The following is an 8,314-nucleotide window of genomic DNA, read 5'->3' on the forward strand; positions in this document are numbered from 1 at the left end:
ACAGTTACAATAAGCATAAGGGCAGAGGTAAATTTAACTATAATCCTAATTCTCGATCTGGGAACTTTAGAAATGTCTACACCACTTCTGCTTCTGGGATTCTTGGTGCGTCTCCCTCACAGTCAGCTTGTCAAATATGTGGAAAACTTGGTCATCTTGCTGATACATGTCGATTCCGGAACACTGAGGCTGTTATAGCTGAAGGATGTCAGATTTGTGGCAAAAAGAACCACACTGCCCAATTTTGCCATTTTCGTAATGCAACTATGTCTGGCACTACCCCTCAAATGTCTGCAATGCATGTCAATTCCTCATTATCCACTCCAACATCAAATGCTTCTTCTCAGCAGTTCTGGCTTACAGATTCAGGAGCAACAAATCATCTCACTGCAGATTTGCAGAATCTTTCCTTGGCTACACCTTTCCCATCCACAGAGACCATTCAAACTGCCAATGGTGCAGGTTTATCCATTTCACATACTGGTTCATCTGTCGTTCATACACCTACTCAAAAGTTGAAGCTTAATTCAGTATTATTTGTTCCGAGAATTACTCAGAATCTGTTATCTGTGCACAGACTCTGTCTTGATAATCATTGTTGCCTAATTTTTGATGCTTTTTATTTCTGGATTCAGGACAAAGCCACAGGGAGGATTCTGTACAAGGGGAAGTGTAGTAATGGGTTATATCCAATACCAATATCCAGACCAGGTCTGCTTCAGCAACAGGGGTTTAAAGCTGCATTTCTTGGACAGCAAGTGCATTCTAGTTTCTGGCATAGCAGACTAGGTCATCCCTCCAATTCTATTGTCTCCACTATACTTAGAAAATCAAATATTCCAGTTTCTTCTGATGTATTACCTTCTTTGTGTCATTCTTGCTTACAAGGCAAATTCAGCAAGTTACCTTTTTCCTCATCTGTCTCCAAATCTGTAATTCCTTTTGAAATACTGCATAGTGATGTCTGGGGCCCTGCTCCCTGTGTTTCTATTGATGGATACAAATACTATGTGACATTCATTGATGAATGCACTAGATTTTGTTGGCTGTTTCCCTTGCATAATAAAAGTGAAGTATGTTCTGTGTTTATTCGATTATATCACTTCATCTTTAATCACTTTGCAGTCAGTATTAAAACTTTCCAAAGTGATGGGGGTGGGGAGTATACCAGTTCTGTGTTTCAATCTTTTCTGATAGCCAAGGGAATCACTCACCAAATTTCCTGTCCTTATACTCCAGAGCAAAATGGCCTGGCAGAAAGAAAGCATCGCCATGTTGTTGAAACCTCAATCACATTGTTACAGACTGCATCTCTACCTGCATCTTTCTGGTCTTTTGCTTGTCAAACTGCAGTCTACCTTATAAACAGGATGCCTTCCTCCACTATAAATAACCAATCCCCATTTGAGGTTCTGTTTCAATCTATTCCAGATGTTCAACACCTAAAGATTTTTGGTTGTGCATGTTTCCCCCTCTTAAAACCTTATACTAGGAACAAACTGCAACCTAAAACCAACTTATGCATTTTTCTGGGCTATGCATCTAAGTACAAGGGCTATATTTGCTTTGATGTTCTCTCCAAACGATCTTATATCTCTAGACATGTGCTATTTGATGAGTGTGACTTCCCATATTCCTCTCTTGTCTCTAAGTCATATCTCAATTCCCAGAGGTCTAGCTCTCCAATTCCAGTAAGTTCAGTGTCGATTACTAATACCAATACTATTGTTGGAGCACCATCACCCACTTCTGTGTCTAGTCCTCGTGCTACCCCTACCTCTGCCACTGCCAGATTTCCCCAGTCTCCATATCTACTGGATCCATCTCAGTCCCCTTCACCAGAAGACACAAGCTACCCCATTACTGGCACTTCACCTCAGTGTACTTCCTCTGCTCTTCCTGTGGCTCCTGAGTGTTCCCCAGAATCGTTACAAGTCATTCTTCCTATTCCTCCATTAAACTTACATCCTATGCAAACAAGATCAAAGAGTGGCATTGTCAAGAAGAAAGCATTTCTTGCCCTGGTCTCTGAGTCTACAGATGTGGATTTATCCCAGATTGAACCAGTATCTTACAAATCTGCTCTGAAATCTCCTGTATGGGTTAAAGCTATGGAGGAGGAAATTGAAGCCTTACATTCCCAGCACACTTGGTCTTTGGTACCCTTACCATCAAATCGAAATCTTGTGGGGTGTAAGTGGGTTTTCAAGATCAAGAGGCATGCCAATGGAACTATCTCCCGATACAAGGCTAGGCTTGTAGCCAAGGGGTTCAATCAAGAGGCAGGGATAGACTATGGTGAAACATTCAGCCCTGTAGTTAAGCCTACTACAGTAAGGCTTGTTCTTGCTTTAGCTGCACAGTTTGGTTGGGATTTAAGACAGCTTGATGTCAAAAACGCTTTTCTGCATGGAATCCTCCAAGAAGAGGTATACATGGCCCAACCTCCTGGGTTTGTGGACTCTATCTATTCCTCCTCAGTATGCAAACTTCACAAGTCTCTATATGGTCTCAAACAAGCCCCAAGGGCATGGAATGAGAGGTTTACTAATTTTCTGCCTTCTCTGGGGTTTCAAACAACCTATGCAGATACTTCTTTGTTTGTCAAACACACTGAATCTGGGGTTGTCATTCTCCTTCTTTATGTAGATGATATAATCATCACAGGGAGTGCAACAGCTATAATTCCAGCAGTCATTGCTGCATTGGCAGCCGAGTTTGATATAAAGGATCTGGGATCACTCCACTACTTCCTTGGCATTCAAATTACAAAAACTGCAGAAGGGTTATTTCTTTCCCAGCACAAGTATGTTAATGATCTGTTGACCAAGACAGAGATGCATCTGTCAAAGCCTTGTGCCACTCCTTGCTTGCCTCATCATCGGCTCCTCAAGGATGATGGAACACCATTTGTTAATCCTGCATTATACAGAAGCATCGTGGGTGCTTTGCAGTATCTCACCTTCACACGCCCTGACATTGCATTTTCTGTGCATCAAGTCTGTCAGTTCATGCATTGCCCTATGGAGTCTCATTACTTGGCTGTCAAACGGATCTTACGTTATCTTAAAGGGACTCAACACTATGGTCTTCAATATGTCAAAGGTGAGATGGAGCTGAATACATTTAGTGATGCTGACTGGGCAGGGGATCCCAATGACAGACGCTCCACAACTGGTTTTGTTGCTTTCTTAGGGCATAATCCCATATCCTGGTCATCCAAGAAGCAACAAACAGTTTCTCGTTCCTCTACTGAAGCAGAATATCGCGCTATTGCTACAACAGCTACTGAGATCGATTGGCTCAAGCAGATTCTTGCTTTTCTGCAGATTGTCATATCGACTCCTTCCATATTGTTCTGTGATAATCTGTCCGCTATTGCTCTTACCTGCAATCCAGTGATGCATCAAAGAACCAAACATATTGAGATTGACATTCATTTTGTTCGGGAAAGGGTTGCTAAACAGTTACTTCATATGCAGTTTGTTTCGTCTACTGAGCAATTCGCTGATATTTTGACTAAAGGACTTTCTGCACCACTGTTTCGTGCTCATTGTTGCAATCTCAGCCTTCGTGATCCTCCTCCTGAGCTTGAGGGAGGATGTTAACAATATATAGTGAATGGTTAGATAGTGTGCCATGTGTCAATGGATTAGTAGGGTTGTTATAAGGAGGTTAAGGCAGTTATAACAAGTCTTAGTGAACAAGCTTGTAAAGTTAGTATATAACAAATGTAGTGAATGTAATTGAGTAATATAGAAAAACATTACAGTAATACATTCCTCTTTCTCTCTACATTTCTTCCTTATCTCTTTAACACCTTAATAATCTTTCTGCATCAATACATCTCTGCAATATAATATGTTGCTTTACATGTATATATATATGTATGTATGTATGTAGATATATATATATATATATATATATATATATATATATGTATGTATGTATGTATGTAGATATGTATATACATATATATGAACATGTGCTCATAGACATGGCAGGTGTGAAGAAACCCCACATGATTCATGAACGAATATTTATCACAGTAGTCGGCTATTTAGCTAGCGACTCGTTTCTATCATTCTGGGCACTGCATCATATTCCCATGTTAATTCGAATGAGAATTGGCATGTTGGCGATCACGGTCGTCTCTGATATTAGTTTGTCTAGAAATGCCAAATTGGATGGTTAATTGAATTCATTCATAAAACATGAGAGAAATACTTTCACATATTCACCACCACTGGTGGAGCCAGGTTAAGGGCTGTCATGGGCTATAGCCCAGGTGGCAAAATTTTACATGTAATTTTGATTGATTTTCAAACGTAGCCCACCATATATTTAGTCACTAATTCAAATTCTCTAGGTTTAATTATATAAAATTATACAATACAGTTTACGAACTTTTTTTTTTCTTAAATTATTTTTCTTATCGCTTCTTGTACATGTACAAGTTTGGATGTGTTTAATTTTAACAAATATTTGTTTAATTACAAAACTTTTTTACTCACCTTGGGAAATTTTTTTAAGCTAGCTGATACTATAAAAAATACGGTATCAAATTTCTTTATCTATAAAGATTTAAATTTTTAAGCTAACCCATCCGGTAAAAATTTTCTAGCTCTGCTATTGTTCATCACAAGCTTTGGACTTCAAGAATTAGAATTCCTCGGAGAGTAAGAAATGCATATTGATTAAAAAAGAAAAAGGTTTGAAAAAATGTAATTGGATCTCATTGGAAACAAATGGTTAAGAAGCCTACACCATCTCTCTTTGGAAAGAAAGGGGAAATTGTAGCAATGATTTCTCAACTTTAACTCAATTGGAGTAATGGTCCCTCAACTAAAAGTTAAGGGAGTTTTAACGGAAAGCCTGCGGTACTGTTCACTTTAACGAAAAACCATATTTTTACACTAAAAAGTCAAACCTAGTATTATTCACTTTACCCATTATTTTGTCATTATCATTAAAACTCAAAGTTTTCAAGTTTTTTTCATTAGTTTTCCTAAAAATTAATGACCATAAGTCCCTTAACTCCTTAAAACGTGCAATTATGGTCCCTTTCATCAACTCAGTAGAAATTCTGTCAAAATGAGTCGTATATCATGCACATGAGGCTGAATCGAGGAGCAAATATGTAAAACCAAATGAGAAAAATTGTAGCAATGGTCCCTCAACTTTAACCAAATTATAGCAATAGTCCTTCCAATATAACTCTTTCACGGAATTCTGACGGAGTTAACGAAAAGAACCATAGCTGCACGTTTTGATGAGTTAATGAACCAATAATTATGAATTTTTAGTTGAAAGATCATTTGCTACAATTTTCTCTAAAAAAAAATGGTTAAGAAGCCCACACCATCTCAACGAGAGCTCAATAATAGAAGCCCAGACAATGTCTAAAAGTCACTGGCTCACAGATTGCATGCATGGAATTGCAATTCAATACCTGGATTCCATGCAAACAAATCCTAAACCATAAACCCTTTGTGCAACCCTACCTCTGTAATCATGTTGGTTCATCAATAAAATCTCGTTATCGTTTTTTGTAAAAGAAAAAAGGTCTTTCATATCCATTATCAACCACCACGGCGGTAGTTTAGTGGTTGGGGACGAATTACAAGTCCATATTTCACATGGCACGCCTTGTGTTCGATTTTTGGAGCTGATAAATTACACAATGGTGGCCAAGGAGAGGTTGAAATGCCTCTATGAGTCTTCTCGGCTCTCAGAATGGTGGATTGCCATAACGAAGTCACCAACTGGCCCCTTATAATGCCTCTATAGTCTTCTCAGCTCTCAAAATGGTGGATTGCCATGACGAAGCCACCAACTGACCCCTTATTTTGGACAAAAAAAAATACCAATTATCAAATATTGTTAAATAAAATTGTGACTGAGGTCCAAAGCAATCAATGTGTATCATGTTAAATATTTTGCGTCACAAATAGTGCATCATCATGTCGACAGATTTGCATCCGCATTACGCAGACACCAGGAGCTAATACCTTATGTTGCAGGATAGATTCTCTCGTTCCTACTTACGACTTAATGCTTAACACAATCAATTGAACTATCATTTCAGTTAGTTAAAGTGATTAACTAAAAATTCAAAAGTAAATTAGGTCTCATCACACCACTGTTCCCACTCCCGGAGGTAATTCCGGGGGTAACAAAAATTCAAAGAACTGCGAAAAGCATGGCTCTCTCGCCGTTTCACACTCACTCATTAGTTGGTCGTTAAATATATATGGCCGGGCATGGAATTTGTAGGTAAAAAGGAGAATTCAGACTTGAAAGTCTAAAGTGATATCTTAGTCCGTTGATACCTAACAACGACAATCTCTAACTAATCATTCCCTAATATTAAAGATTTGACTCCGCAAACCGCGGAGGAGAACATTCCATATTATGTGGAAGTAATTTTTCTTTATATATGTGAACTAATTTTTATGTATCTGAAACACAGTCCCGTTGTATTATTATATTACTTCAATTATTGGGTAACTTCCCCTTTCACCATGAAGTTTTGTGAAAATCATATGTTGTTCACTTTTTTTTTTTTTTTTGTCTCACTTTCATACTTTTAAGTTTATTTAATTTCAAATTCCACGGGGCACATACTTGGTGGATCAAAATTATGTCATGTCATCGGTTAACAAAGGATATTAACGAGAAGATCGACTATCAGAAGTATTAAGTGGAGAAAAAACAAACTTTAAGTATGAAAGTGAGATGAAAAAAGTGAGTAGTAAAGTACGATTTTCGTGAAAGTTGAGGCAATAAAATGAAGTTATCTCAAATTATGATACGGATAATTATGAATATACCCTAAAAGCGGAACATATCAAGCTATCAACAATGTTGTTTACACAAAATAATAACACCACCTTATTGTTTTAAAAGAAATCAAAGATTAATACTCAGTATTGTATCTTTTCTAGAAATAAGTTGCATATGATGTGTTAAGCTCTTCCAGACTTCCAGTAGGTCTACGTTTTACTTTTCAATACTTTCTTTCAAATACCAGTAATTGCCAAGAAATTAGGAAAACATGTGTTATATTACATGAGAAATGTTAAGAAGACTCTCTTTAAGTAGGACTCTTCGTCACCTCATGTTTTTAGCACAATATTTTATAATGTTGACACGGGAATTGTGCAAAAAAATGAGGTGTCGGAAAGTCCATAGAGAATCTCACATTTGATAAAGTCTCCTTAGCTTCTCTCATATTGTATATGTGTATATTGTGTTAATTTTCTCCATCAAGCTAACCAAGAATTGACAAAAAAGGGGCTTTAAGATCAGTCCAAAAACCACAGATCTGCAGCCTACGAAATTTGAACCATCTGAAATTATCAGGACACAAACAAAAACCGTTACAGAAATTAACAACATCAAATCAAATTTGATGTTTGTGACATTACATATATGCGTACAACGTGGTAAATCATGCAGTTTCGTACACAACTTTGCATGCATATGCCTAATTAATTTGAAATTTTCGTTAATTAATCCATATATAATATGGTCGTATTTGTGAGGTGGCGGTGATGAGTGGGTTGCCGCCATAGCCATGGACCTGCTTTTAGTTTGCAAGCTGTCACATATAATTTGACGGTGGGTTTTTGAAAAGGGCAAGATAATAATATGAAAGCAAAATGGCACACAAAAGGATTGGATGGTGAAATGTGTACTATATATATTTATACGATACAACTGAAAGTTAGGCAGATAGATCGAACTTAATCATTACATGGTTTACAATTTAATTACCAGGTAAAAGTCAAAATTAATCGGCAAAAAGTATTTTTTGACGAAAAATTCGTTCATTATTTCGTCACGCAAAGTGTTTCTGTCTTAATTAGTACTCTTTTGTCACTGCGTTCGTTGGAACGATTTGCTAAAGCCTAAAAGGAAATGAAAGTATCAAATTGGTTTTACATGGGGATCCTTTTACGTTTTAAGCGTCGTTATCGATCGAGTGATGCTATTTGAGCAAATAATTAATATTGTTGTCTTCCATTACATGACCAGAATGATTAGCAAATTAGGTTAAGTAAAATAGCATAAATTTGTTTGTTTCACTAGAAAAAGCATAACATAAATTATATCACCAACATCAATTGATTAACTTTCAAACAACGGAGCCTTCAACTAATTAGCATTTCCAATCATGAATCATACTACACATATATATATATATATATATATATATATATATATATTAGTAGATCGATAGCGTTAGTAGGTTAAACAAATCATTATTAGGGAGGACGGAGATCAGTTGAAATCAAACTCGTAGCAACTT

The sequence above is a fragment of the Pyrus communis genome, chromosome 16 (genome assembly GCF_963583255.1).
Source record: "Pyrus communis chromosome 16, drPyrComm1.1, whole genome shotgun sequence".
Lineage (NCBI taxonomy): Eukaryota > Viridiplantae > Streptophyta > Magnoliopsida > Rosales > Rosaceae > Pyrus > Pyrus communis.